Source organism: Siniperca chuatsi, linkage group LG11 (genome assembly GCF_020085105.1).
Source record: "Siniperca chuatsi isolate FFG_IHB_CAS linkage group LG11, ASM2008510v1, whole genome shotgun sequence".
Taxonomy (NCBI): domain Eukaryota; kingdom Metazoa; phylum Chordata; class Actinopteri; order Centrarchiformes; family Sinipercidae; genus Siniperca; species Siniperca chuatsi.
The window spans coordinates 21,429,475-21,451,395 of record NC_058052.1 but is presented as its reverse complement, the minus strand read 5'-3'; the positions used below and the strand labels follow the sequence as shown (position 1 = coordinate 21,451,395).

The following is a 21,921-nucleotide window of genomic DNA, read 5'->3' as shown; positions in this document are numbered from 1 at the left end:
AATGCATTTAGCTTCACAAGCTTTGCTTTACATTAACACACCAAATTTACTTTGAACTAGATATATTTACTAAAATTGGAGAAAAAAAACATGCCTTTTCAGGTTTGGGTCACAAAGAAATAAAAATATTACCAAAGTTTAAACTACAGATTGTTACAAGAAAACACATGGTATTTTATCAATAGCCAGAAATGGTCATTTTGAATGAAAATTATACTGTATACACTATTAAATAATTGCATTTGGAAAAGAGTGAATCATTCTGGCTCACAGTCTGTGGTGAGCTGCTGCTCAGACAAAGAGCTGGTGTTAGGTTGCATTGCAGTGGCCTTTGCTCAATACTCACACACACACACACACACAGACACACACACTGCAGTAACCTTTTGCTCAGTCCCCAAGCAAAGGTTATGTCCCATACACCACTTAACTTTCATTCGTGGGAGCCAGAACAGCTCATTCATAAATGTATGTAGCCAATACCAACCTTCATAATTAATGTGTTGTGTCAAGCAAAATTTATGTTTAAAAAAACTGTACTTACCAGTAAATACCTGTTTGCTGTTAATGGCAGGGTAATTGTGATAATTTATTGTCCCATCATTTAGTTTTTTCCAAAATATCTTCAAGATAAATTAATTTACATTTTGTAGAAGATTTAGTTAAACAAGTCGTCTTTATTTCTTAAAATGTAAATGTTCAGATTTCAGAATTCAGGACACAAACAAACAAACACACACACAAATATCAATGAATGATTTAATATTTTCCTGGTTGCAATTACAAAGCTCTGAACATGTGGGAGCAGACAATATTCAAACTTTAAAAATGAAACAAAACTCCTGCCTTTTATAGCGCCTCTCAGTCGAGGAATGTCACATAATCACCAGAATTGATGGCATACAGATTATTTTTGTACCATCATCAGTGTACTAATTATACACCTGACTAACAGCAGCCCAAATGTATTAAAGGTTAGCAACACACTCATTACTCATCAACAATGTCCAGAGCTTGTGTCAACCTGATGATTAATGACCCTCTCACTTAGACAATATTGCTTTAACATGTTTTCTAATAGAGCAACTTGAACTGCCAACAACACACAGAACAAATTGGAGAGTAATCTTTGGATAAAACACAGAACATTGACACTTATGCAACAGAAACTAAACTGCAGTGGACAAAGCACAGACACAGACAAACCATCTTAGTGTGTGCCGAATTATTGGCTAATATATCTGTTGTTTTTAAACACCACAGGACTCACATTTTTGGTGTTTTTCATTTATTGTAGGTAACTGAATATTCGCAATGGTCTTTTGATATCTGTGTGTAGGTTTTCTGTATCTAGCACTTACAGAATATATTCTGTAATTAAAATAAAATGCACCGTGACTTTTGTTTGACAGTAACACTTTTTGCTGTTATTCCCGAATACATGGTTTTTGGAGATGAATTTGCCATATAACAGCAGTGGCAAATATCAATGCTAATATGACAACATAATGATAATATATAGTAAAAATCAGTAACTTGTACCCATTACAGGTTCACGTAGTAACACAGCCTGTGTGTATTTCAAATATCCTTATGACAAGAAGATTCCTTCATGCCAAAACAAATGTAAATTGAAAATGAAGATAACAACCTTGTCACTTATCAGTTCTAGCTGACCCTGCTAGTGACAGCACAGACTGCTGAACCTGCTGGATAGACCATCAGTACACACATTTTAGTTCAACTAACCACCCAAACATAATTTAAAAACTCTTTAAACAGGGCAGTGAAAATTCTTAGACTGTAGTTGGTCAGCATTATAGACACTGAAAAGGTATCTTTGTCTCTGTTTCAGCTGCAGTGAATTAACAGCGACAGAGTGTCAAGGCTGAGCTGGCCTCTTCCTACTTAAAATATTCTCTGGTAGTACCTGCATGTGTGTGTGTTCACTGTGTTATGGCTGATTTTAAAAACTGTGCTTAGTTTCATTGGTTGTCATTAATTTATGCGAATGCGTATGTGTACATTTTGAGATTGGTGTTAGTGTTAGTTCACCTTTATACATATGTACTTGCATGTAAAAGGTCTGGGAATGTGTGTTAATGCATGTGTGTGTGTGTGTGTGTTCCAGAGCAGTGTAGGGTGTTAAAGGCATTGGTTGGGGGGCTCAGCAGGGACTGCAGCATGGAGTCTTAATTCAATTTAAAGCTCCATGTTTTGACAGGAGTTAAGAGTTAGCTGGGGTGGCAAGAAAGCTCAGTAGTCTGCACCGTATAGATCAGAAACACACAATTATATGCATGTACCCATGCACACACGTAGGCGTACACACACATATACAATGACGCACGTAATGCTTCACAGTCAAAAGTGCAACTGCGAGCACTCACATCATATCTGTTGAGAAGTATTTTCAAATAAATCTTTGACACATGAAGCAGTAAGATCATGTTTAGTGTTGTCTTTTAATATCATGAAGTCTCCACCTTTTTCCATTGTATTATCAGTGTTAGTTTCATAACTCTACCAGGATCTAATACTGCATAATTTGATCCAGAGGAATAGAGTTAACCGGCAAGTACTCGTTCTGCTAATAAGTGCCTTGAGGAATGAGCAGTGGTGTTGTCCACCATAAAATGCCGGTAATAAATGCCGGTAATAAAAATACCACAAATTAATAAACTTAAATGAGACAGCTATTCTCTCTGTCTGCCCTAATTACACATATCTTGGATGAGGTGTGTGTATGTGTTTGTGTGCCTCTCACATGCGCCTCTAAGTATATTCATGTGTGGGAATGTGTGGTCCCCTGGAGACAGAAAGCAATATGTTTGAGATTTGCATAGAGCTGGGAGAAAAATATACCCTAATTTTGTATATTATTAGTCATTCTCCCATAAGGAGCAGGTAAATGTGTTTGCATTCCGCCTAAAGGGAAAGCTATACATGCTTTGTGCAATCTGCAGTGTTGTGTGTGTGTGTGTGTGTGTGTGTGTGTGTGTGTGTGTTGGCATATCAGAGTCTGAAGCTAGATGCTCCTGTGTGTTTTTTCCAGCTTGTTTGCGGTCAGATGCGTGTTTGTATGTGTGGTGTCTGGACTGTGTTTCAACAGAGCTGACTTTGTGTGTGTGTGTGTGTGTGTGTGTGTGTGTGCGTGTGTTGGAATTACAAATAGGAACGCAAATAGAAGAGACAGAGAGAGAGAGAGAGGGAGGTGATTGCGGTATCCTGGTAGGTAGGTTGTGGGGCCTATCTGTTTCACGTCTTCTCTTCCCATCGTCTAGTTTCCTGCCATTGATCAGAACAACCCACCTCCACCCCTTCTTCTCCTCTCCCTCTCCACTGATGGACAGAGAGAAACCTGATCGTTGAGCGAGGAGTGGGGGTGGGAGAGGGCGACACAGCGAGGGAGGAAGGAGAAGAGAAGGGTAAAGGCATCAGTGCTGTCTGCAGCCTCCTCTGTCAACCATGCAGAGAACCCTGCAAAGAGCCACATCATAAATGGAGTATCTTATTCTGCCCTAATGTAATTTCTCCATTCCTTTCAGCTTTACTGTAAAATGAAAAGACATCTAACTCTTGTGTGTGTGTGGGGAAGAGACAGAGAGGGAGACAACAGAGACCGAGTCAGGGAGATTGTTAGTGGAGAAGTGACGGTGAGAAAGAGAGAGAGTTTTCCGTGGAACAGATGTTGGAGGAGTGTCAGTCACTCGTATTATGGGGACCCTGTTTGCTGTAGCACCCTCAGAGCCATAACACAACCCCCCATCGTCCTCCGACACACAAATCTACACTCACACACCTCCATATACTGGGATTTTGAGTGGCAGTTGCGCCGCTGCTCTCGCCTGCCAGGGGGGGGTCATCACCCCTTCCATCTGTTCCTGATCGGCCCCCGGCGTGAAAGGCAGTCGCCTCACAAAGTCTTGTCCCTTGAATGCAAAGAAAGAGGAAAAAATAAAGTAGAAATAAGTGTTTGAATTTTTCTCTTTTGAGGCAGTTTACAGTCTCAGAACTTCATTTAAATGTAAAACATCAGAACAGAGAACTATGGATTGGGGTCAAATGAGCTGCACAGCACAGCAGGGAAGACTGCTGTTTTAAATCTGGCTCAACAGGTCTCTGAGACATTAGAAAAAGTGTTCCGCCTACTGCGTCTACAGCAGAGATGCAACTTAAGTGTCACCAAGCATTTTTTCAGTAGCCTGATTACAATGTTGTAAGAATTAATGCAGAAATATAGAGGATATCAGGCCACATACCCATACATTTATCAGATATACAGTACATGAGATAATCTGAAAGAAAGTGTGAAGTTGTCAGAATACTTAGTGCTGTTTACAGCCAAATAATTAAATATTAATAATTCTATCCTTTGGGGTATTTTCATTTTCAATTTTCATTAGACCTTTCCTTACCTTGCACAGAGAATATAATTCACTCAAAGCAAATGTTTAATGGCATTCATTTCTGCAATTAATATTTTTCCGTTTAACGCCACTTAACATTCTGAGCAGCATATTTCTTTGTTATGATCTGAAGACTTTTATCTTAGTCATATGTCATTGTAAGCATATTACTATGATTTTATGTACTTTAGCCTTTAAGGACAATTATAAACTTTTGACCTGAACCAATGACTTGCCTGTTTACCTGCTGGATATTCATTCTCAACTGTCTCATTCATGTGCAGCTTCCCTTTATGAGAAGGACATTTTAACAAGTTAAAAGACAAAGGGCTCTATTTCATATTGCAGAAGTATTTATGATGATTTAATCATGATGATTTATAGCTAGTAATAAGAAACTGTAATCTGAGAATTGTTGGGTATTTATTTCTGCTTTGGCCACAAAGAGTCACCACCATAAAGTGCTGCTGATATTTGGCAGGTTCATGTTACTCCACTGTTTTTTAAATAAAACTGCTTCACTTCAATTTTTTATTACAGTAAATATCAGTATCAATATGCTTTCCTCGAGATTTAATCACTTAAATATCAAGTATAATATTCAAATATTTTTCACATTTTTCTATGTTTCTCACTTCCTCTCTCTCCTTCTCACACACACAGACTGATATTTTCTTTATTTCATGGCTTTCCTTCTCATTCTGAGCTCTCTCTCTTACAACTCAAGCCAGACCTCAGGTCAATACTGCAACCTGATATGCCCACACAGTCTGGTCCCTAAACCCCTGTAGGCTCCTACCTCCACTGTCACCGCCACACCAACAAATTATTCTCCAGTCTCCGCACTGCAGCGTAGTCACAGTGAAGGAAAAAAAAAGAAAAAGTAGCAAAGAGGAGACATGTTGGTGAGGTTAAATTAAGCATTGTAATGCCTTGTTCCTGTATCAAGGCTGCAGCTGGCATGGGTTTTAGAGATAAGGATTGCATTGTGCTGTCTCTGTTATTAAATGATTGGGTGACTCTTATGTGGTGCTGGAGGCTATCACAAAACAAACTCAACCTGACAAGCATTCTGTTAAAGGTGTAACCTTTTACTCTACCTTTACTGTGAATTGTTAGCATTTACTTGGAACTGTAATGGCAGTATGCGTGAGTTTCAACACCTTTAACACAGTTTCCACATCAGAGAAATTATGTGTATTAATTCATTCTCAAACAATACAGTCCAAGATCCTTGCAAAACGTTCAGATACAAATTTAACTCGCAGCAGTGGTGAAAAAAGGGGAAGAAAAAACCTAAAAACCAGTAAGTGTTCATTTTATCTACAGAGGAAATCTCCCAAAGATGTGTATGCATTCATCAAACTGACTGATCCTCTCTGCTTGCCTGTACTTCTTGCTGAGCTGCCATTGTGTTTCTGCTCTGAGAGTTGGGAAACGCAGACCCAGAGAGGCTTTTTGGGGGATTATTATGGGCTATAAGAAGAAACAGGCTGGTAGAGGCAGAGAGCTGGGTAAAGTGGTTGGAGATGAGTGGATGTACAGGGGCTGAAATGGGCTCTGTGCGGTAAATCCAAGCAGGATGGGAGGATGGAGAAGATGAGTCGTGGATTGCCTGTTTCCCCTGATATAAATGACTGTATATGTATTTATGATAAATGATCGCTAAGGCCCACACCGTGCGCAAATGTGTGTCTGAACATATGGTATGTGTAACTGTAGACAACTCAAAAGACAAGCTACACACATATTTTAGTACCACCCAGTTTGTTCAAAACCAGAAACGTGTCTGTCTTCAAAGTTTAAAACTTTTTTGTTTAGAAACTGACAATTAGGGCTAAAAAATGTATTTATGACAATGGTAAGATGCATCCATTTTTTTATTTTATTTTATTACCGTAAATCTGCCTTAAAGGTCCAGTGTGTAGGATTTAGTGGCATCTAGCGGTGAAATTGCAGTTTGGTAGATTGAAATTGCAACCATTTGAATACCGCTCGCATCACCCTCCCCTTCCAAGTGTGCAGGAGAAACTACGGTGACTGCGAAACTTGCAAAACACGCGGACGGCCCTATCTAGAGCCAGTGTTTGGTTTGTCCGTTCTGGGCTACTGCAGAAACATGGCGGTGCAACATGGCGACCTCCATGGAAGGGGACCTACTCCCTCTGTAGATAAAAACGGCTTATTCTAAGGTAATGAAAACACAACGATTATTATTTTCAGGTGATTATACACTAATGAAAACATACTTATAAATATTATATTCCATCACTGTTAATAGCTCCTCTTAAATGTTACACACTGGACCTTTAAAGGACAATCTTGCAGTCATCATCTCTGGTTTTAAAAAGGAGTCTCAATCTGATTTCACATTGCAGTGAAAGCAAAGCCACTGCTGAGGTAACTTATAGCAGTCAATCCAACGAGACTCTCTGTTGTTTATGAGCTGTGATAAAAAACAAGACACACTTAAACAGAGTGCACAAACACATTTGCCTGAGGCATTTTGTGGTACCTCCTCAGTAGTTTATTCCCACTCTGCTGAGCTAATAGAGTCAGATAATGAATTTACTCCCAGTCACCAAAGCAGTTTTTAATAAAAGGCAAATTCCCTCTCTCCGAGTGTTATTGCCAGCAGTGTCCTTACCACCTCAGAGACCAGCAATTATACCCTAATGGCATTATGCTGTCTCGCTTTATTGGCATTAAAACTGCTCATACAATATATGCAAAGTTAATATTTGCACATCTTTAAATAAACAAATGAATTTATTTTGGAGACATTATATATCACACACAAACTCTCAAAATGTATAAAAGTTAAGCATGAAGACAGTGAGAACTCTGCATATGTATTAGTCAGAAACACGAAGCAGATTTATTTAAACCAATCTAATTTGCTTTAAATTAAACCCTTAACCCCTTGCCCATATATTAACTGACTGTATAAATGGATTATAGTGTGTTAAGGCACCTACGCTGTGTTAGTCACTGGTGGAAAAGGAGGCATTTTACTGTGTAAATAAATGATTTAATACATTGAAACCTTTCCCTTAATTCACCCTGAGAAACTTCACAAAAAACCCAAGGTTATGTGAAGGAAATTAGATGATTTCATTTTCCGTGCCTTGAGAGAAAAAAAAACAGCAGCTGTCGTATTTGTAGGAGTTAATAAATGTCATGGCCAGAAATTGAAGTTTATGCCCATGACCGGCTTACACACCCTGAGTGTGGCTGCTGTACAGCGGCTGAGAATATACTGTGCTTACTGTATTCTCTGGCACTGCACACGAACAGCATACACACTCTGAAAACTCAGCCGACTGTAAAACAAGCTGCTTACTAATTATTACATTGTCACTTCCTGTCCTTGATTTTTTTTTTTTGTAATGAGACATGGTTGGGTACCTTATGCATCAGTATAGTATAGATATATATCTTTTATTCTTACACAATCCAAAACTGTTTCAGCTAGATTTTGTTTTGTTTTTTTTAATTGCAAAAATATAAATATGATACAGTTGTGTCTATTTTGCAGAAAACTGAGTTAGAATATGACCTACCTTTTTCAAACTTTTGCAAGTATCACAGTTACATGAATTTAGTCGTTTAAAAACGAGGTAGATACATTTGAAATTGCAAGTTCCTTAATTGTAACAGATATTGACTTTTTTTTTTTACATTCCTCCGCAACCATATAATTCTCTGTACCCTCATCAATCAGCTAATTAACAATTTTGATTAATTAAGCTTTTCCTGAAAATATGAAATTCATCTACTGTATATAATATCTTTCTTATAATATTAAAATTTTGGCTTTCCAGTCCTACAAATGTCTGTGTCACAGAACTACAAACCCCTCCTCACCTTCCTCAAACAAGGAAACAGTCCAATAACTAATCTAATAAATACAGCCTATCATAAATCACTAATAATTTACAGAAGAACCCCTTAACAGCTTTGGACTGTGCATCACTCAGACCCCCAGGTCCCCATTCTCCGTACCCTCTGCACTAATGCAGTGCTAATGCAGTGAACGGGGGGGGGGGCTTGTTTTTATTAGCTAGTGTCCCACTGTTTGGATAATCTCTCGATTTACCAAAGCCCCTCGTTGACAGCCCTCTCGTCGAGTCCCGAGCCCCTACAGGTGTCCAAACATCAGCTAATGGAGCCAGCACGATCGTTAGGCAAGAGCACAGAGAGAAAGAGACACACAGAGGGATGTATGGACTCCATTTTGTCAATGCAAAATTTTTCACTGCTGTGCAGCATGTGAACCAAACTTTAGCTTGCAAATTCATCATGGAGCAAGTTTGGTAACTTTCACTCTCAACTTTGCTGCACAAGACAGATATCATATTAAAGAATCTGAAAACCAAAATAATGGGCTAAATAGGCCACTCGGATGCTTGAGGCAAGTTTCTCTTCCACACTGGCTGTCTAGCAATCAACGCATGTCAAACACAATAGGCATCAACTGTAATCTGTGAATGAGTACCATGTGACTAGATATCCTAGCCAGACTATAAAGCAAGAGCATCACCACTGCATTAACTTTGATGATAACACAGGAAATACAATGCAAATAGCATTGATGACAATAAGTTGGATTTGCACATTTTTTGTGCTTCTCCATCATTTTAGCCACACTAAATAAAGATGGTTTTGCAGTGAAGTAAATTTCTAACCCTTGCACTTTTTATGTTGAGACAGAAGTGGAAAGAGTTTTGTAAATCTTATAAACAAAGACAAAAAATTCTTTGCAAGTTTATTCAAAATATAAGAGTCTGAGAAATATGTGAGAGTTTCACAGGAGCTCAACAAAAATTGCTTATTTTTAGTCTGTTTCAGATTTTGTGAATGTTCAAAAATTGTAACATTCACAATGTATAATTAAATGATTGTCTTCTTGATGAGTTACCCTAATACACTGTAACAAATCTCATTAATCTTTTCAGCCATCACTCTGCCTCTCCCTAGTAACTCTCCAGTAGGTGTTAATCCCTAAAAAGGAAAATACAAGCAGACGGAAAAGAACAGAAGTACTCAGAAAAGTAGCAGTACTCAAAAGTGTAACGAAAGCACATCTTGATTACTGTTTCCCTCCTCTGGTGTGTGTGAAGCTGCAGAGAAAGGGAGTGCAGTAAGAAAGCTGCGTATGTGATGGTTTGCCATGTCAGCCCATTGGAATGGTTGATGAGTTCACACCAAGCAGGCCCGGGTGATGATGGGATAGGTCTTAATGTAGACAGCCATAAACACAGCAGGCCATCTCTAATCCTGAGAGGCTCCTTTGTGTACCTCACGCTGCACAAACTGTTTTGATGAATCTCCCGACCCCTGACCCTTTGATGACGGATGGCGCTCTGAGGGGAAATGTAACCAGAAGGCAGCGGATCGCCTGGCCATCCTGTTTGGGAGATGAAATGGACTCTTGCTTCATCATCCCAGTTTTTTTGCTATGATATATTTAGTTTCAGTATAGTGTGGCAGATGGCTTGTGGAGGAAAGCGTCAATACAATGTAGAGGATTACATTTTGCCTGTTATTAACATGAATTAAAATCTTTTAGTTAAAAAATCCACATTAATTATTGAATAATTCATATCTTTTTCTTGTTATACATTTAAACCTACACATTAAATACTTCAGTCATAGCATACTCACTTCAATGAAGGAAAACATCCCCTTTGCAGTAACTGAACAGATTGAAAAAGTCCGCTAAGAATCAAAACTGCAGCTCGATATTGAAGTGGTTAAACATCTGCGGCCCAGACACAATCACTTGACATGAAATCTAAACTACATTTCTACCACATCATACAAACACTCACACAGCATTACACTGAGCATCAATCATGATTTTTTTTTTAAAGTCAGTGTTGTCAATCTACAGTATAGAATATTAACCACTTAATTTTAGTATTCACTTTACGTTGATATTAGTTTATAATCCAAGTAATTAGATGACAATAAATTGAATGATTTGAACTGAAATAGTGTAAAATTGTCTACTGTAATTTGGGAAACTTTTTTTCTCTCAAACAGAATTATTCTCCAAATTATTAAATATTAATTTGATGATAATTTGAAAAAAAGGAGAAATAATTATATATATGCATACATAAGAGGGAAGTACAGTTCAAACAAAATGAGTTGTACTATTCTCACTGACCTGAACATCAAAACACCAGGCAATGCAGCATACACAACCACACACACACACACACACACACACACACACACACACACACACACAGTCACAGTCACAGTGCACAGATTCACAAACACACACAGGTCATGTCTCCTTGTACAGAGCCTGTTTGTAAGAGCAGCGCGTTTGTGAACCTGACAGTGGAAAATCTGAGCCGCTCCCTCAGCCTCCGTTTGGTCTTGGCGTTTTGATTTGTTTGACAGGGGAGAAAATTATAACAGCGAGGGGAAAGAAATATGAAAATATGACTGGTAATACTTTCAAAACACAGATATTTTCCTTGCTGTCTTTGCAGAATCTATAGTGGGAGTCTGTGTGTGTGTGTGTGTGTGCACATGTGTGTGTACATCATAGTGCAACGCTACAAGAATGAATCATCTTTACTGATGACATGGTACGCTAATCGTTTGTCTATATATTGCAGGTTTGTTTCCATATCTCAAGGGTTTCTTGTGGTCTCCTCACAATTTCTCTGACTTGACTCCATGATCTTCATTTCATTCATTTATTTATTTATTCAGTCTGCTTTATTGCTTTGATTCTCTAAGCCGGGGGTTATTTTGTTTTAATGAACGCCTTATACTTCTCCTTTGTTAGAGTCAGTAACTTAACTTTTCAGAGTAAACTATCTCATTGGAGATGATGGTTCAGTTGAGGAGAGCAAACACAGACTGCACTCTGATTATTCATAAATCTGGCTTATTCACATGACCGAGGGAGTAAACTCAGAGAAAATGACACCACAAGGAGGAAAAATTCAACTTTGTCCTTTGTATCCTCTTTTCAATCTATATTTCTTTGCTGTTTATATTGCTAAACACCATTACTTTTCACTTTGAGGAAACACCCTGATGCTGCCAAAAGGACACTTTTTGCTTCTGTGCACCCTGTGACCCTTTGGCCTTTTGCTTACCACATCCACTATCCCTCACTGTACTAAACTCAGCAGCCACTTTAACACAGCAGAGCCAGGAATCAACCCAAACATATTAATGTAACACTATAATTTACTGCACCACAATCGCAGCTGTTGATAAGATAGAAAACTGAATATTATTTTTAGGGGAAAATGAGTAGAGTTCTGGTTTAGCCATGTTTGCGTTACAATCCAGACTAATCACTCATCAGCTCCTGCGTATGTGCTACAGCTACTGTGCGCATAACAACTCACCTCCCCAGAGAGTGTCAAGATACAGTCAGCTTCAAAGAACCGCAGATGCCGTCTAATTGGCTCCCAGCAATAACACAACAGCTACTTTCACGCAGCAGGGCCAAGAGCTGAGTCAAAATGTAACTGTCAATGTGTTATTTGCTGAGGTAAAACTGTAGCCCTGCTTACAAAGTAAATCTTGTTTTGACACAAAAACCGTCCAATGATTTTTTTTAAAATTTAGTTTCTAGTGGAAACTTGAGGACATGAATAATGAATAAACCTTTGTCTTGTCATGAAAACCAGGCCAGAAAGTAGTGTTCTTGCTACTACAGTATGTACTTATTTAATGGGCATAATCTTTACTGGATGAGGCAGTGCTAGCTAATATATCAGACAAGCCTGTGGTGCCACGAGTTACAGAGATTAAATGACTGTTCAATGTTTGGGTTGCGAAAGGTTGAGTGTTGGCCATCGCTTCAATGCCAGAAATGAACCTAAATCATATAGAGGCAAAAAACAGACACAGAAAACACTGATGCTATTGTGCAGTGAGTGCAAACCCAACAAGGATGTTGGGTAGTGGAGAAAAGAGGTAAGGAAAGAGGAGGAAGACAGATTAAGGATCCGAAAAGAGCAAAGTGAAAAGAGAGGCAGGAAGTGGGTAATTAAATGAAACAAAGGAGGTGTGAAAAAATGCAAGAAAAGGCATGGAAGGACATAAAGTATAAAATGAGGAACAGGAAGAAAGTGAGTGAATGAGAGGGAGTTTCAGGAGAATCGATGCAGCGTCCGTCCATTGGGACTGAGCTAACAGCGCAGCAGACCGTGGATCTCAGGTGTCCAGTCGATGGCTGATGCATTAGGCTGCTGATACCCGCCGCTTTGGGTTCAAACACACATTTTCTTAATACAACATGAGCCCATTTCCCCCCCTCATTAATCATGTAACCTGATTAGGGCTAGAGGTCTGGCCTGTACTGAACCCTGCTCAACTCGCCGCCTTTCATTTTGTCAGGCTTCTCATCATACACACATGCAAGGATACACATGTGCATGCATGCAGAGATATATACCCATGCTTTTCCATATGTTTAAGGGTGGATGTGTAAACACAATTGAACTTAGACTTACAGATAATGCATACACCCATACAGTGATGTGCACAGGATTGAGTGAGCTGGTACTCCTGCCCTTTTTGTTCTAATCACCAAAGTGATCATTTTAGAAAACCTTTATTTAGCCAGGATCTGTCTGTACCATGAAGGGACCCTTCAGTGGTTATTTTTTTCTGCAATCTCACAACAAAGGGGCACTAAAATGGTCCAAATGCCTTCCTCGTCAGCACAAGTACACTTTTGGTTGGCCCAAATGTCCCTTTGGTTAGCTCAAGTGATGCTGTAGGACCTTAAAGTCTATTTACCTATTTTGTATTTTTTTGGCATTGTCAACAAATTCCATGAAAAAAAGAAGAAACAAAACAAATAATGTGTCACTCTGTCAATACTTTTGTGTCTTCCCCTGCCTGTCTGTGGCACTCAGTCTCAAGCTCATTAATTTCTACTGAAGATGTACATTTTTAAAAACAAGTCACATATACATAATTTCATTTTTTTTTAAAAAGGCTAAATAATTTACCTTAACAGCTGGACACTGTATTTTTTAGTAAACGTAACTAACTAACTTACTCTGATTTGGTGCGCTAGTGAGTATTTACAGCATGGTAGTACATGACGTATCGATGGTGTATGGGACACTCAAAATAAACTGCAGAGCTTATCTTCATCGTAATGGAACATGTCACCCAGTGCAATGGTGTGGCTTATTTATGTGTTTTTGGACAACAATGAAGGTCTATGGCAAAGAGGAATAAGCTCTATTAGGCTTTGGTTAGACAAGCAATACTTGTTACTAGGATCAAGTTATTGTTGGTTGTGGTTTTGGTTTGGTTTTCATGGGATTAGTTGACAAAAATATAGCATATCAGACTCATCCTTTAAGGCAAAATGAACTCTAACCCTGCAGACGGAAGAGGCGCTCCTCGTTCATTTTTGCCCCTGCCCCTTTAAGAATCTGTGCACATCGCTGCACCCATATACTACACCTGTATGCACCCACAGACGTGATGTGTATATATGGCCACACATTTTACAAAAGTACACTGACATAAATACATGGCACACTAAACTGGGAGGACACAGCACTGTGCTGTCATGGCTGTAGGAGACAGAGACGTCAGTGTTATGATTATGACTAATTTCAGCCGCTCATCAGGGCACAGAGTGTGAAAGACAGGCTGACAGACCAAGTTAAACATAATACCACTGAACTAAATACCTTTCTGGTATTCATCGACAAATGGCAGGTCCAATCATTGATTTGCTCAAGCTCATTGTCATGCAGTCTAAGTGAGCTGTGACAGATAACCTGACGTGAGTTTCATGTTTTCTTTTTTTCTCTCTGATTTTGAGATACACATGTCCGTAGCACATGCATATGAACGCACACTAAATGTTCACATACACAATGTATTCTCTCTCAGTCCCTCCTGGTCCTCACCTATTGCTTTTGTCTTGCATGCTCTTACCCATTACACACACACACACACACATACAGGGATTATTAGTTACAGTAAGAAGGCCCGAGACCTTCACTTCAATGTCACAGACAATTATCATGTCATTTGTAAACAAACACACTTGCACCCACAAACAAACATTTCATTGGACTTTCTAGACTCAATTCTTTCCTGGGTAGAGACACAGATGTGTCTTTATTTCAGATGAGAGGACTTGTCAGATGTTCCACAATGATTTAACATTTCTGCTGTTTTTGCCTCGGTGGTTGGAAATACTGTACAGTATGTCCACTTGAACTTCGTCTGACTCCGGCTTGTTTATAGATACATACACACTATACATCTGCAAGCACCCAGATACATATATAAGGGTTGAATTTCTGCTGTTTACTTAGACCTCTGGTGCCTGATGCACCTACCTGAAGTGTGACACTACACTTCTCATTTATACATTAGAAGATAGACACATTGATCTCGGGCGGCTGTGGCGTAGTGGTAGAGCGAGTCGTTCACCGGTTGGAAGGTCGCCGGTTTGATCCCGGCTTCCTCCAGCCCGCATGTCAAAGTGTCTTTGGGCAAGACACTGAACCCCAAATGGCTCCCGAGGGCTGTGCCTTTGGTATGTGAATGATTAATTTGTTTCTTTGTACTGATGAGCAGTTCTGCCATCAGTGTATGGGGTGAATGTGATATGTAGTGTGTGAAGTGCTTTGAGTGGTCGGAAGACTAGAAATGCGCTATACAAGTGCAGTCCATTTACCTTGTTTTTTTTTGTGTAAACTCCTGCCATTAAAATTCAGCACCATGGGCAGCATTTATTTTGCATCCATTCAAAAGTCCTTTGCTCAGACATCAATAACATTTCTACATTTGTGTTGCACTGCAAGTTTTTACAGATGTTACATGTATCCTAGGAGCTAACCAATATCATCTAACATAAAAAAAAATTTGGTCAACTGTATTAAAATTACACCTACAGTAAATGAAAGGCATTATATAAATTGTACACCTGTGCTATGTGAGTATAGTGTTTCCATTGTAGGTCTGTATAACTTCCTGGTGTAATCTTACATGCGTAGTTCAGTATACAGATTAAAGTTCTTAGTACTGTATGACATTATGAAGGCACTGAGGGTATCAGCTTTCTCCAATAAGGTTAGTCATGGAATGTCTTACTTGCATATTCCTATTAGCACCTTAACCTGTTTCTAATTTTTTTTAATTTCTAAACTCACAATGAAGCATGTTAATATATTTGATGTTAAATAAAAACTTAAATTCCTGCACAGTCAGCACAGAGTTCATGATCTCTGTTATCTGTTATCTAATAAACTCGGTGCTGACAGTGTGCAGGAAACTCAACTTTTTCTTCTGCATGATTTCATTTTCCTCTGCACCTGTCTGTCAGGTGTGCATTAGACAACATTTACCCTCAACACTTAGTTTGAAAATATTTAATGCTGAAAATATGGTTTTGGAGTGGGATATTGAATGTTGGGAATAATCATTTAAACGTTTTTAAAAATGGATTAACATTTAGGAATAGAAAGGAAATTTATAGTGATGAGGGAGGCCAGAGCAGTGGAGTTGTTCAGAAATCTTTTAATTAATAATTTTTTGCATATTTCTAGCATTTAATATTAAATGTGAACATTATGAATAGAACATTGATGTGACTGAAGCGATGAAGTAATTTGTCATTTCACTGTGAGTGGGTTTTGAACTGCTGGTTCTTTGAGTACATTTTTCAGTGAGAGAAACTTCATAGTTTCTCACTCACTTAAATGGAGCAAAATATTGTTGAATGATGATATTAAGAAATAAGTATATTTAAATAATAAATTGCAGGCTCTCCTGAGTGTCTGGCTCAATTCACACCTAAATTATCAGGCCTATTTCAGGTTCTACAGACACACAGCCTGTGTGTCTCTCATATGATCTATAAGTAGTTTGACTCTAAATTAGCGTTACTTAATTTAACCAGTCAGACCCTCAGGAAAATATATGCGTATGGCTTTAATGCTAAAAACAAGGCTGACAACTTTTAGTAACTTCCCTTCCATCCTATACTTTCACAGCTATATTACACAGCTTTGTTGAATACTCGATTCTGATTGGTCAATTACAGCATTCTACGGTCTGTTATTTCTGAAGAGCAGACTGCTGCTATGGATTACAGACCGTTGCTATGGACGGAGTACTGATCATAGACTCTCAAGTCCAATCATATCAATCCGCAGAAAGAAGTCCTGTGGCAACAAACCCCAAACATTTTAAATTCCTTTTTAAATCAATATTTGGTGTCAAATTATTGATTTCTTTAGTAAGTATCCATGTAATAAGCAGGATACTGTACAGCGAGCCGCTCATTATTGTGAAATTAGCTCTGCATCATCCTGTCTGAGTTAATTTCGCAATAATGATCGGCTCGCTGTACATTATCCCTTACATGACACATGCTAAAGCTACTATATTTGACTAATCCTGCATATTTCTGAAAAGCTAAATGTTAGTGTTGTACTCCTTGGTATAGTGTAATCAGGAAACAGTTAGCTATTTATCTTTGGCCAGGTTGTGATAAATATAAATTGCTCTTCCTCCTCCTGGTTAAAATAATCAGAAATGCATATGCATAACCATCTACTGTACATGTTAAGTCTATCAGATAGCTTGTCATCTAATACAAGATGTGCTTTTAACAGTTTTTACCCACCTGAAAGTAACTGAGTCAATGTGTGCTTAAAGTCATAGCGAACATTTTAAAGAAATCCATATGGCAGAGTTTTAGCATTGTACTGGTGTGAGAAAATCATTCTACAACTTGTTCTGTGTGATAACTTGTCTCATTAGAAAAGCATAACCACAAGTTATACTAACAGCAGCATCCTATTGGCGAAGCAGCAAAGGTCTGCCTGTCAAATAGTCTCAACTAGTGTGAGAAAGCAGGAAGCTTCGCCAGTAACAGAGAAACAAGAGCATTGTGTGTATGTGTGTGTGCATGCGTGTGTGTGTGTGTGGGCTGAGGGACCAGGAGGGCCATAGCAGACCAGGTCAGGCTGGGTTTAGATGACTGACACACTGTCACAGATACCCCCGCTGTGTCGGTCACTCAGCACATACACACATAGACCCAGACGGTGACATACAAACACACACACCCACTCACTCTCACCACTACTGTCCGATCAGTATCAGTAAAAAAACACAAAAACATTCATCAGAAACATGTTTTGGGCTCTTTTTGTTTGTTTTTGTTCTTGAACTAATCAAAGAAATCCTAATCATACAGATTTAGTTAGTTTGTTGCTTTTCATGAGAAAATTCTAATCTCTTTGGGAAGTATGCATACTTTATAGTTCCTCAAAGTTAATAACCATAGAGATCTGACTTGTGTACAAACAAGAGAAGCTTATTTCTGCTGAAGTATTACTATGTAAATTACTCAATTTCTCTGTTCTTGTTAATTGATTCTTTCCCTTAGCCAAAATGCTAATTCCATAGACAAATTGGTTTATTACAAGTTCTAGATAGTAAGGTGTAGTCCACAGTGTTGAGTTTTCCAAAGATGACGGAAGAGGAAATCACAGAGTTGAGTTTTATTCACAGGCCTGCATTGGAACTGTTTTAATATGGTGATACAAAACTCAGAAACCACAGATGTGATTACCTGAAGCTGAGATTGCTAGTTATAGTATTTCCATACAATGGCACAAAGATGCACATATACTAAGTACCTTTTCTCTCTCACTTAATCATACACACACACAGGGACACACACAGGGATGGTATTTCCGTCCATGGTAGGGACAGTGTAGAGAGTTTGAATGTGCTGTCTGTGTGGTTTCCTGCTGGAGATTCATCCTTCAACTATCACAATGGCACTGATACAAGATACCCATCCACACAGACACATACGCACGCTTACATTCAGCCCTTAGTCAACTTGTGTTTGAGAGCCGATACGCTAAAGATACTCAACCCCTAATTTAAGAGATGGACAGTTTAACAGCCTAAGATGTAAGACGTTTCCCTGTTGAAAAGCTCAGAAAGCATATGCATGAAGACCTTTAGACTAAAAACACTGTGGCCACCATAACCACAGCTAAGCTGGTTTGTGTGCACCATTTTAGGTCCAATGACATATTAACGTTAGTCCAGCATCAGACTGTGCTACATGTAAGCCATACTAACCCAGAGCCTTCGTCTAATGAGCCCCTATGGTCTCCAGATCAATAAAGTGTTAAGTGGCCCTTTGAAAATAACATCGTAGTGTTAAGTTGGTCTGTCAGGCATACAGTCCACAAGGTGGGCTGCAGCACTTGAACTTAAGAGCGGCCATCTTGTTAACATGGATTTACTCATCAGTGGGTTCTCACACAAGCTTCTACATACAGACACAGTCAGACAGTAACAATTTTTACACACAAATACACATATTCATGCACAATTACTAATTTTGATTGTATAAATGACTATTTGACACAAAGTATAGATCACTGACCAGCGAATAATGTTGATTTAAACCACAAATCACTTTAGGAGGTCGGCTTGTGATGGTGGTGTGATTATACATGCTCCAAAAGTCAAAAACTATGATACAAATGGCCTAAAATTATCCTGGATTCTGGACACACATGGTTAGACTAACATAACAGAACATTAAAATGCATGATAAATTTAAGAAACAGTAAAGGATTAAATAATGTAGAATTGTCTTCACATAGTTTATTGACTGAATTGGATCTCTCTCCCTCCTCTCCCACCTATACCACAACCAACTCCATCTTTCCAAAGAGTTACATTTAGCCTCACTCTGTCTCCCACCCACAGCCTAGCAACAACACACACACACACACACACACACACACACACACACACACACACACACACACACACAGCCTAACTTTGAGGGCGAGCTAGCGAATTCCTGAGGGCTATCGGGTTTCTGGTTGCCTTGGCGACCGAGCACGGAGGCAGATCCATTAATCATTGAGAGCAGTTCACTCCAGAGTGGAGGTCAGACTGATTGCTGTGGATAGGGTATCATCCCAAAACACACATGCACACACACACACACACACAAAACGTGGACCACGGACCTTGATTTGAATGGAAAAAAAAATTGGTCTGCCTTCCCTTTCTTAACTTCAGTTCCTCTTCTAAAAAACATACAGTATGCAGACACTCACCAGACACATGTAAACTGGACAACAACTACTGGTTAACATGAAAACACAGACCCCAGTTATGCTGGCACTTGCGTACTTTCTTGTTGCTTTCTCTTTCTTTGGCTCTCTCTGCCACAAAGACACACACATACATACACACACACACACACACACACACACACACACACACAGACAAAACAATCTCTCCCTCCAATGTTGTCTGGGCATCAGGACCGCCGTGGCGGTGTCATGTGACGTGGCTGTGTGGAGCCGAGTGGATTAAGAGATTGGAGCTCCACATTTATTTTTCAGGGACTCGGCTGAAACACTAGACCTGCACAGGTGTCTAGGAAAACTGAGAGAGCAAGGGAGAAAGAAAGAGAGAGAGAGAGAGAGAGATGGAGGGAGGGAAGAAAAAGGAGCAGAAAGAGACAGAGAGAGAAGTTAAAAAAGCTATTAATTTCCTCCTGCTGTATATCATATCTTTGTGTCTACATCTTTCTTTTCTGTTTCCACATTTCTGCCTCTTCTGTTACTAACTTCAAATGCTGCATTTGCTGCTGCGTATTATAAATGCATTGTTATATCATAATTAGTTGACTGGGATGAGTGGAGGGATGGCAAAGAGATGGAAATAGGTGTAAAACACAGCGCCAACATTTCTTAAAAGAGGCACTATTATTATTATTATTTTAAAAGATCAAACATTTTCAACACATACATGAGTGTATTGAGATAGCACGGATCTTGTACATTTTTCCAAATCAGCATTCAATAATGTAGATATAAGGAGGCAAACAATTACAAAAGTGGAAGCAGGAGACAGAGGATTCAGAGGGGCTTGGACAGTTAAAGTTATGGAGGATGAGTGGGGACTTGGTTTTGGCTTGTGGAGTGCAGCAGGTGAATCATGTGGATCTGGTGAAAGAAAGGATCAAGTCACCTGTCTTAAATGGGTCGGGGCACAGACACACCAAGCTGACCTCAAAAAAGTTGTGGCGACAAAAAATGACAGGTTATGCTCTTTATGTTGCTTCATGTCTTACCACAAAGCACATATGTTCTGCAACTATAACAGTTTAACTTGTCTTAACTAAGTCTCTTAATATCCTTGCAATACAAATTGAGAATATGTGATAAAATTTGCAACTGGCACTATAAACTTGCTTTTTCTTTGCACTGGTGTTGGTCTTTCTCTTGTTAAAAAAAGAGAGGTAAAGGCAGAAGTGGAGAAATAAGAGAAAAGAGTATTTAATGGGCGAAATCATTGATTTGCTAGACTGAACGGAGAGATTTATTTTATCAACTGCCTCTGCCACAGATTCAGTGTGCTGAACAACCTCCAATAAAGGCCAACTAGCACCGGTGGTACCAGATACTATGCAAAAACTATGGGCAATGGTTGGCCACAGATGGTCAAAGACGGCCCAGTACCCACAATACATAGGACTCATGCAAGTTCATTCACACACTCATACACAAACACATGCATGCGTATCTATCTCTAATGCAGTTTGTCCAGCGAGATTTACGGCGTCCTGGGAAACCTGATGTAGACGGCCACAAATCAGCGTCACTGTGAAATAGAGAGCCACACGAACAATTTCACACACACACACACACACACACGCAAGTGCACACACCAAATCTAAGCACATTTGTGTCACACACAGAAACAGAGGCACAGCCAGGACTCTTGTGAGCACACATGCATGTGCACATGCACACATGAAATATAGGTACAGCCACTGCACCACTGAACCGGCTCCCAAAGGTGCCCACTAAATTTACTGGCTCCTCCAGCCACTTCAAAAGCTCTCCATAACTTAGAGGCCAGACGATTTTATTGTTTCATGGAAGAAAGGATGGTGAAAAAAAAGAAGCAAAGAGAGTGAAGGAGTGAAAGATAGATGTACTGGGAAAAAATTTAAATCCCCCTTTGTCTCAGAGAATTAAAATTCCTCTGGTTGTGAGGCACGTGCACACACTTCTACACATTGCAAGTGCATGCACACCCTTGTGCATATTCACAGCTAAACGAACACACGCAGTAAAAACGCGTCCATCTTTAATCTCTTGTGGATAAGAATTTAAACTTTCATACAACTTAAAGTTGTTGTTGTTGTTGTTGTTTTTAGCTAAATGGACTTGCATGTTTATTTAATATATAATATGCCCATAGACACAACAACAAAATAACTATTAAGAACCCCCCCCCCCGGTTTCTGTGTGTGAACCACCGTGTGAGTTGCTATCAATGTAGCTAGTTAAAGCTAATGATGTAGACACCCCTCTCCTCCAGGTTATGAGGCACTGAGCTGGTAGCAGAACTTGTTAATGTCCACTCCAATAGTAACACTTTCCTTCTGCCACTGGACTAATGATAAACAAAGGTGACATTG

The 21,921-nt window shown here is 39.2% G+C and overlaps 1 long non-coding RNA gene across 2 annotated transcripts in view; it reads right to left on the bottom strand.

The window, feature by feature from the left end:
* Positions 1-745: 745 nt before the first annotated feature.
* The window catches only part of LOC122884062, a 44,156-nt gene continuing 22,980 nt past the window's right edge, over positions 746-21,921 (bottom strand). The window contains exons 5-6 of one of the 2 annotated variants that reach the window (XR_006379790.1): positions 3,803-3,932; positions 746-3,480 (exon numbers count right to left, since the gene is read on the bottom strand). This is a non-coding gene — a long non-coding RNA (uncharacterized LOC122884062). Of the gene's footprint in view, positions 3,933-21,921 lie in introns of both variants that reach the window. The other variant, XR_006379789.1, reaches the window with a different exon arrangement.